This window comes from Sinocyclocheilus anshuiensis, unplaced genomic scaffold (genome assembly GCF_001515605.1).
Source record: "Sinocyclocheilus anshuiensis isolate Anshui unplaced genomic scaffold, SAMN03320099.WGS_v1.1 scaffold1368, whole genome shotgun sequence".
In the NCBI taxonomy this organism is placed as follows: Eukaryota; Metazoa; Chordata; class Actinopteri; order Cypriniformes; family Cyprinidae; genus Sinocyclocheilus; species Sinocyclocheilus anshuiensis.
Window position 1 is genome coordinate 150,276 of NW_015544200.1, and position 10,442 is coordinate 160,717.

A 10,442-nucleotide genomic window follows, 5' to 3' on the forward strand; every position below is an offset into this window, starting at 1 on the left:
ACATTGTGTACGGTTTACTACATAATGAAAGTAAAAGGCTGGATTGTTATCAGGACAATGATGCTTTTCAGATTTAAGTTGCAGCTGAAATATTTTATACCATTTATTCATTATAAATAGCCAAAAATATTGTTACTTATCATTTGTCTGTTAAATTATTGTATAACTGTTTTACTCTTTACATTTCACCTATAATAAACTGTTCAATGGCAGTTTTGATTGTGACAACTTGCCCCGTCACAAGGTCAGTGTATTAAATAAACTGCAATTACTATTGTTACATTTTATAAAATATATTGATTTATAAAAAGTTTTCTTGAAATAACTTATAAAGTATATAAAATGTATAAATTATAATGGACATCAGATGTAACAATTAAAAAGTGATTATCATTTGTGGATACATTGACGCTAGAAATAACATAAATATTGTCACATTTGTGTTTGCTTGTAACATAATTCTAGTCTAGTCTGAACGGGTTAATCTTGTGTTATATCTTCAACTACAGTGTGTGTGTGTGTGCAAATTAGAGCGCGAGCGCGAGATAGAACACAGATGACGTCAGCGGTGGGCGTGTACATGGGCGAGTAAAGTCAGTTCAAACTGTTAGAGGTTCAGTCTTCACACTCCTCACGCGTCTAGTTCACTCGCGTCCGTGATACATCATCAGCGCACCTTAACGCAGGTGACGGGACACCCGGAAGAACACGCGCATCGACTATCACACGAGTCACTTGAGTTTCAATCAACCCCAGAAGAGCCGAGCAGATCACAGTCATGTCAGAGCTCAAGAAGAACAAGTTGTTTATGGTGCTGATGGATGTCGTGTGTGTGCTCGTGGGTAAGTCTGCTCTTTTGTTACATCTGCATTTCTGTCTTACATGATCTGAGCAGATGATTGTGAAATCCACCTGTGTGTGTGTGTGTGTGTGTGTGTCTGTGTCTGTGTCTGTGTCTGTGTGTGGGTGTCTGTTGTGTGTGTCTGTCTGTCTGTCTGTCTATATAACTCTCTCTAAGTTACCCTTAGTGACTGGTGTATATACCGTATGAGGTAAATATTGAGCAATATAATGCCTGAAGTGTTAAATTTATGTCTAGTGTAACATTCCTCCCGAGTGTTAACTGATAAGTGACAACCCTGTATTTCGTCCCAGAGCAACAAAAGAAGAAATTACAGAAACATACCAAGATTGGGTGGAGAAATCTGACATTGAAAATTATTCTGGATATTGTGTCTCCCTCACTAATGTATATGATGGTTACATCCAGAATAATACCTGTGTGTGTGCTTTTTCCCCCCCTTGCATTACTGTGCTAATGGTATGTGAGTATGATAATCATTCAGTACCATGGTACACAGTGGAGTCCAAAAGTCTGGGGTCACTATTGAAAATGCATGTATTTTACATTCTTTTCTAACTTAATACTAACATTTTCATTACAAATTATTGCATGATGATCATGATTTCAGTTGTTCCAAAGAGCATCTTGAGCTTCAGTGGAAGCAAGAAAATCTGTTTGAGTAACAGGAGTGACATGATCAATGTCACTAGTTTGCTTACTTGTTTAGTAACCAAGAAATACAGCACAGTCATTCAGTTTACATCAAAACTAGATTCTTTGTATTACACTGTCTCATCAATCAATAATTTTACCTTCTGATAAAATCATTTATAAATCCTTACACCATGGAGCTTTTCATAAGTTCAGAGCTTGTTCACACATGCAGTGCTTTATTGGACAGTCTTACAAAAGAACTGGCACTCTTTATTTCCATAATGGTTAGTTCAGATGTAGCAATCATAACTCTGGATGACGTTCTCCTTACGTTTTCACACTTCTACCTTTTAAATGGTCTCTGTGCTGGTATATCTTTGATTTGAACTGTTTGTTGTGAAGATTCTGCTTTATATTTGCCCACTAACTATTATGAGGCAGCACATAATAACACCTGTAATGTTACACCGGTGAATTGAACCATGCAAGCATTATCTGATGCACTCAGCTGTATCCTCTGAAGCATAAATCATCACAGTAACAATGGCGACCTTTAGGAGTGTCTCCTTCAATGCACGATTACAGCTGAGGTGAACAATGCCTTCTACATACTGCAGCTCAAACAGTATATGCTCCAGTTCATCTGTGTGGTCTGTCCAGGTGACTCAGCACAGAGTGAAGAACATTTGTAAATCAGTCTCACTCGGTTCACTTTAGCGTGAGTCAGATTTACATCCGGGAAGTGTTCATCAACAGCTGCTGATGCAGCAAACTCTGACAGATGAGTCTCAAAGTCATGATATCAGTGCCAGGGTTGGTGTGTTGGGATCTGTTCAGTTAAAGCAATAGCTCACGTGAAAATGGCGATTCTGTCATCATTTGCATTCAAATATGACAAAAAAGAACAATAATAGCACTGTAAATATAGCCGTGTGACTTATGCACAATATTGCAAGTGTTCACAAGAATCCTTATGATAGGTTTAACTATGGCAAATGGTTCGATTTTCAGTCTGTTCCTCACACAAAGCAAACAAAATGCTTCAAAAGACTTGTGTTTGAATTGTGTGAACTGCTTTTATACAGAGTGCAACAGTGTCTGTCCACTTTTCAGCGGCCTTGGTTCTGGAAGTATTTTTGCCATCCTTTTCAACAGGGATTAAAAAAAAAGTCTTTGTTAAAGAGTTATAAGCACTAAACTAACCAGCTACAAGGTGAATCACAACATTGCAAACTTTGACTTGAAGCAGAAAACTTGAAAATCTGACAAAGGTACAAGACTATGGCTTTAATGAAGGAAAGAACTACAATGCAGCACGCAAATTACATATATTAAAAATGGTAGAGAAATATATAAAACTATTGATTTAAAGGGATAGTTCATCCAAAAATGAGAATTCTCTCATCATGTATTCACCCTCAAGTTGTTCCAAACCTGTACGAGTTTTTTCTTCTGTAGAACACAAAAAAATATATTTTGAAGAATGTTGTAACAAGCCGCTGACGGTAGCCATTGACTTCCATAGTATGGAAACAAAAATATGGAAGTCAATGGCTACCATTAACTGTTAATTTTTGGGTGAACTATCCCATTAAAGATGCTGTATTATATATAGAAACAAGATATTTTATGTTTATTGCAAAATGTGCATATATATGAAAATATTTAAGTAGTGAGAGACTAAGATTTCTGGAACTAATGATTTATTTTAATGTGATTTTTTTCATTGTGGCACTCTGTTTGGTGCAGAATTTTGATTTTTAATAATTCCACATGAATATTTTAAAAATAAGTTGGACAGCGTTTTTCCTGGCTCGAAATGAGGCGGAGTTGGTACCGTCCTGATCATATACACAAATTGTACCCACCCTTCAACTGTTTTTTTAGGTGTTCTAATAATTAGATGATTGAAGAAAATGACAGTTATAAAGTCTATAAAAAGCTAATAAATTTTACAAAAACAAACCTGTTTAACATTACATTAAAATACAACATGACAGCTAAAAGGGACCCTTTTATACTAAGCTAATTGTTACACCTGATTAATATTCCTCAAGTAAACATTCTTTATCGTTATGAAAATACCCCACATTTCATGAAAATCACATACAAACCATATACTATAGTAATCGCGCGTATATCAGCTTCATGTAGAAATGTTTCTCTGGGTTTGTTGTGGACGGAACAGAATGAAGAAGTTTAATGGAACCTTGTCTTCGGAAGAGACCGGATGGGTTATGAACGCATAATATGAGTGACATATCAACAGCGGCACAAAATTAAACTGAGGCGGCCGTCTCATAATTCTCTATTGCAGGAAAAAAAAAACCCTGTTGAAATAATGCAGACTGACAGCTTCAACAAAAGCTGTCCGATTAACAACCTTGTAGCTCACAGAAGGTATGTCTTTAATGGTAAGTTATTGTTAAAATTTAATTCCCATGCAGAGAAAATGTATGTGATTTTTTTTTTTGCTTCCAGAACCATACTGCTGCAGTTTTGGCCTTTATTTTGATTTTTTATTTATTTTTGTATTTCTTTTATTATAAAAGAATAGCAACAAAATTTAAATTTTTGGCTGAACTTTTACCTTAAAACAAATGTAAACAAGGCAAATGTCCATATGGAGAGCAGAGATTGACCGTGTGAATGATATTTCCTGGCAGTGTGGGTGTGGCCTACAGGTAAAGCCCACCTGTGCCTTTCAGTGGGAAGAAAAACTCAAACAAAGTGGGCCGAAGCAATGAATCCCATGCTTGTGTTTGTCTGTGCGTTCTTGCAGTGCTGTTTGCATCTGTAAATGTGCTGCGACGCTGCGTGTCCAGGCTTGCTGTAGAATCAGGTCTGTGCAAGTTCAGCTTCGGGAAAGTCTCACGCTATTCTCTGCTGTCAACACCAGAGAAGGACTGCTCATCCCCATTTACACGTCTGTCCAGACGATTGCAAATATTTGTGCATGTGTCTGGTTATCCGGACTGGCCGATGGGGCAGAGGGGGAGAATAAGTGTCCAGTTTAATGCAAAAACTCCTCATATACTTAGATTGAAGTAGGGCTGCACAATTAATAGAAATACAATTGTGATATGGCTTAGTGAGATTTAATGAAATCAATAAATGTGCTGCTTGTTTCAGAGTGTTTTTACACCCGAGCAGCTTGTGATCCAGTGTTTTCAGTGTCTCAGATGGACATAAAACTAACGTCCCAAATTTAAAATAAGAAGTACTTAAGCCATACAGTTTTCCACCAAAATAAAAGCTTTAGCATTTGAAAGTTAAGAAATTAAGACAGCAATAATATTGGTATTGTAATTTTACAGTACTGTAAAAAAACATATCGTAATTAAAATAAAATGTATCTTTTTTTACAGTGAAATAGTAATAATATTATTTCTTGTTTTATTATTCCATATAATAATAATAATTATTATTATTACATAAAATATTAAAACAACAAAAAAGTTAATATTGATGTATAATTACAACATTTTTGTTAAATTGTGCAGCCCTACAAACAAGCACAGAAAACCTGGTGTGAGGTTTTTTTTTTTTTTCTACATCCCTAAATCCCCAAATCATGCATCCATAGATCTGAGCCAAATCTTGATATTTGAGGCTGGACTATTAAATTGCTTATAATTGCTGAAATAGGAGATGTATGTGGAAATTTCTCCCTTCAGATCAGAAGGATATTGTTCATTTTTGGCTACAAAATTGATTTGTAGCCCAGCTCAGGTGCTAATATTCCATGATTATGGTTTATCTCTGCTAGACCAGCCTTTCTAGACTAGTTCACGGCTCATAGGTAGGCCTTTGTGGGGTTTGGTAGTGGAAAATCTGCAGCGGTTGGATTGGCAGTTTGCATTGTTTGTGACATTTGAGTAAATCCTCAGACGTCCACACCCCTCAGAACCTCATACACGCACATCAGTGGCTGTAGAAACATTTCAAAGCTCTTCATACTGAAACTGGAAGACAAAAGATCAGATTTCAAATCCTGAATGTTCCATTAACGCTTCACTCTTAAAAATAAAGCGGGTTTTCACTGCGATGTAATAGAAGAACCATTTTTGGTTCCCCAAAGAACCTTTCAGTGAATAGGTTAAAAACACGATATTTTTTTTCTACTATATAAGGAATGGAAATATTCCATGGATGTAAAAGGTTCTTCATGGAACCATAGATGCCAATAAAGAAGCTTTATTTTTAAGAGAGGTGTGCAGGGATTTATGGCAGTGAAGCTTCATCTCTATGGCTTAATGTCCTCTTTTCTTTGATGCATCAGCAGTTTTTGTGTTTAGCTCATAAAGTCCTTCACTGGATGCACAGGATTGAGTCTCTGCTCTTGCCTTTCTGTTTCTTATGTCCCATGATTCCCATGACTTATTGGAAATGCTCCATCTACTTGAAATATGTATAGAATTCACAAACATCCAAGCCTCCTTGAAAAATGCTAATTACAGGATTTCCTCAAACTATCTGGACTATAGAGTTGGATTAGAAGAAAATCTACCCTCATGTTGTTCCAAATCTGGGCGACTTTGCTTTGAAATATCTTGTTCTGCTGGAGAAAGAAGGTCATTTAGAATTTTGGAATGACGTGAGAATAAATAATGACTAAATTTTCACTTCTGATCCCTTTAATACTTTAAAAAATGTAATGTTCAGACGTGATCTGGACCTGGCAAGGTTTGCGTTCCTCCAAAACTCTTCCTTTTGCCTCAGATACACCCTGTGAATATCTGTGAGAAAGGTCTGTTTGTGATGGTCCAGTACAAGTTGTCATCAGCATATTGAATCAAATATTTAGTTTTATTTTATACGCACGAGGCTGAGCAGTGAGGACGAGCTCCTAACATTTGATTTGGAGTGTTTTGTTCTTCTCTCTCTGATTTAGTTTGGGACGGCCCGGCCAGATAACGTCGGAAAACATGCCAAACTGATTTAACCAAAATCCTCTGATTTTCAGAGAAGCTGTTGTGCTGGCGCTTAGAGGCTCCGTCTTTAATTCTTATCAGATGCTTTCCTTCCTTTACTTTTAAGCCATGCTTCAATTTCCCCTCCTACATCTGTGCAAGTCTGTCAGATCGCTTCATATTCTTCACAGATGGCCATATTTCCTTGTTTAAATGTTCAAGCAATTACAGTAATTTTGTGGGCAAAAAAAACGACAAATGATAAAATAATAGTACATATAAAAAGGCTTCTGGTTTTTCGTGTCACGCAGCTCAGTGGCTCCATTCCAAATTTTGCAAACTATCTATACTATATTAAGTATGCACAATTAAGATTCCCACATCATAGTATGTTAAAAATTGCATGTCAAAGGTGCTCAGATGGTGTATGATGTCCATATTTTTGAAGTGTGCATCCATGCATGCTTTTTGTAAACATTTTTTTTTCTTTGCACTAACGAATCGTACGCAGTAAGACCAGGAACAGGTGTTAAGGATGTAAATAGTCAGTTCTGATTACATGAAAAATACAAGGCCTCCAAGCTCAAAAGTTTGAGGTTGGTAACCTTTTTAAATGCTTTGCTCTTATGCTCAACAAGGCTGCATTTATTTGATTAAGAAACAGTATAAACATTAATTTTGTTAAATATTATTACAATTTAAAATTAATGTTTCATATTTAAATATATTGTAAAATGTAATTTATTCCTGTGATCAAAGCTGAATTTTCAGCATCATCACTCCAGTCTTCAGCGTCACATGATCTTCAGAAATCATTCTAATATGCTGATTTGCTACCAATACATTTCTGATTATTATTTATTGCTGCTTCATATTTTTGTGTAAACCTTGATACATTTATTTTTTCAGGATTATTTGATGAATATAAAGTTCAAAAGGACAGCATTTACTTGAAATTGCAGTCTTTAGAAATAATATATTGTTTTTACGGTCACTTTTGATCAATGCATCATAATGCATATTTGCTGAATAAAAGCATCAATTAAAAAAAAAAAAAAACTTACTGACCCCAAACTTTTAGTGTTTAAACTTAAGTAAAAGTACATTTGAAAGTGATGAATTTAGTTCGATGTGAACTTGCTAACAAAGTTAATGTGAACAGTTCATAGCAAAGGGGTTTGTGATCTCAAGATGTGGCTGTATCTCTCAAATACTACAAACTACCTGCTAAAAGAACTGATTAAATTAGCTTAAGCTGGTTTACAAGTATTACCTGGTTTATAGCCTGACCAAACTGATGTTTAGCTAGTCAGACAACTTGTTTCTCAGGCTAATAAATGGCCAAAACAATTTTAAAACTAGCCAATCAGACCAGCCAGACCAGCTTATGCTGACATCACAGAAGTACATACTTGAATGTGTAGTATAGAATGCATTAGTAGGCTGTGTTTTAGGGTTAAAAGAATCTGTGTGTGTGTGTGTGTGTGTGTCTTGTTTAGTAGAGTGAATGAATCTGATAATCAGGTCTGTCTTCACTCTGTTGAACATTCAGAATGCATGAAACAAAACCACAGACCACATGACAGACGGAACGAGGGATCAGAAGAGAGCAGGAGAGATGTGGGTGGTGATATTTGGAGATGAGGGAAAGAAAGAAAGAAAGAAAGAAAGAAAAAGAAAGGAACAGGCTGAGGTAAGGAGGGAAAGAAAGGAGGATTGGAAGAGGGAAGGGGTCTGTCCCGTCCTGTGTGGATTAGATGTGTCAGGTTTAACGCCAAGTTCTGTGAGCACATACCACTGAGTATTACTCACACACACACACACACTTTCACGCTCTTTCACACACACACACACACGCACACACTTTCACTCTCTCTCTCTCTCACACACACACACGTGAGTAGATCAAGAACTGAAAGAAACGTTTGAATCTAACTGTTGAGGAACTATACTGTTCTAAAACCTAGTGAGCGTCCTGTGTAGGCAGAATTTTAAAACATCATAGGTGGTAAGAAAGTTCAAGTTCAAATTTTGGAACAGAGCTAAAGAATACAGTTCTTCTGAAGGTTCTTTAGTTTCAAAGACGTTCTTGATGTCTCAATACAGGTTCTTTTGATCAGTGTTTTGGTTTCTAGGTTCTTTAAAGCACCAGAATGTAGATGGTTTTCTAAAGACCTGGGATAGAAAGTTATTTGTGGAACTTTAAAAGGTACTGAAATTAGACAGTTTGTGCCTCTTTGGTTTTAAATGGAACTTCTTTTTGCAAACAGCAGTTTTTTTAAGGTGGACCTGACGTTTCTATCGGGCTGTTTGTTAATTTGGTTAATTTGAGTCATGTGATTTTAATCAAAAGGATTTTGGGGTACATAATGGTTATCTTTTTGATGTGTTTGTTATGATGAAGAGCCATTGCGCTCAACACTCCCAAGGTGAGAATTGAAAAAATTGGATATATATATTTTTTTAGAACTGTGCCAAATTTGTCTTTTTTTTCCAGTTTATTTGATCAATTTATTTATTTTATCAAAAGTGACCATAAATACATTTGTAACGTTATTAAAGATTTCTATTTCAAATAAATGTTTTCTTTTCTTCAAATAATCATGAAAATATAAGGGTTTCCACAAAAATATGAAGCAGCACAACTGCTGTTTTTTTTAGCATTGATAATAAGAAGAAATGTTTCTTGAGCAGCAAATCAGCATATTAGAATGATTTCTGAAGATACTGAGACACTGAAGAGTAATGATGCTGAAAATTCAGCTTTGATTCACAGAAATACATTTTAAAATATATATTCAAATAGAAAACGGTTATTTTAAATTCTAATAGTATTTCACAATATTACAGTTTGATCAAATAAATGCAGCTCGCTCTTTGTGAATGTAGTTTCTTATGCAGTAATCCTGAATGACTTCCTCTCTGTTATCATCGTTCACTCAATCCTCTCTTTTACACAGCAGAAGTTAAATGTTTTTTAAGTTTGCTTCATCCTGTCTAACCTGTGCTGAAGCAGGTCACAGCCTCACTGTCTTCTGTCCAGCTTATTTTCTTCTTGCTAAACAACAACAGCAGCAAAAAAGCTAATATTTATCCAGGTTGTTTAGTGACCTCTTTTAAAACCCTTCTCTCCGATTGGTGCAGAGACTCTGTCTGTTAGTTACTCAGTGTTTCAGTGTGTCAGCATGATGGAAGTCACACAGATTGACCCTCTCAGCATGTCCGATTCTAAAGTTCATTGAGAAGCGCTTTGGGGTTTTTGTGTTTTCTCTAAATAGTGGAAACATTCAAAGCATGCACACTTGAATAAAACCCAAAACTTAAGTTTCTGCCCTTAGGTTTCTGGTCTCTATATGTATTCAGTGTAAATTTGTGGGTTTCTGTTTTGTTTGGCTAACTTCTAATGACATATGCAAATGTAAATTGGCATTGAAAAGCCTCGTGCACCACTAGAGATGAAGTCTGATGGACTGATACGAGTTCATAATAGTGTATGATGAGTGTTGACCTCAGCTCTTCTTTCTGCTTGTCTGTTAGATGTTGGGAGGTCATTATCCTTTAATTGTGCTTTCTTAGAGCACTTTGCATTTATAATATGTCAGGATATGTCAGGACTTGTGATGTTGAGGAGGGCAGCATGTTTGAAACAGCTTTCATCAATCTGAGTGAAGTGACTTAACTGCAGTTCAGTGTATGTTTTGTTCTGTCTTTTTCCTGTAATTTCCTCTGACTTAGTTTGTGCATTCTTTTAGACCCTGTCTCTTCATATATTGCATTGTCTTTCTTTGAAAAAAGGAAGTCTTTTTTTTTTTTTTTTTCCATTTGAAGTCAAATATCAGGGTCAATCCTGGGTAATATTTGATATGTGTAAATGATTCCTCAAATCATGCAGTTGTGCTGTTACTTTACTAAGTGATTAGATGTAAAATATTTGCCTGGTAGTCATTATCATGTGCAGTGAAACACCACTAATATTTTGTGTGAACTTTTGAAACGGTGGATGTACATTCTGTCATCATGTTTTGATATTA

General features: G+C 35.8%; 1 long non-coding RNA gene across 1 annotated transcript; it reads left to right on the forward strand.

Annotated features, from left to right (window-relative positions):
* The first annotated feature begins 567 nt into the window (after positions 1-567).
* Positions 568-8,081, forward strand: LOC107696798 (uncharacterized). The gene is made up of 2 exons (XR_001635127.1): positions 568-842; positions 7,964-8,081. It is a non-coding gene; the product is annotated as an uncharacterized LOC107696798 (long non-coding RNA).
* Positions 8,082-10,442: the final 2,361 nt, after the last annotated feature.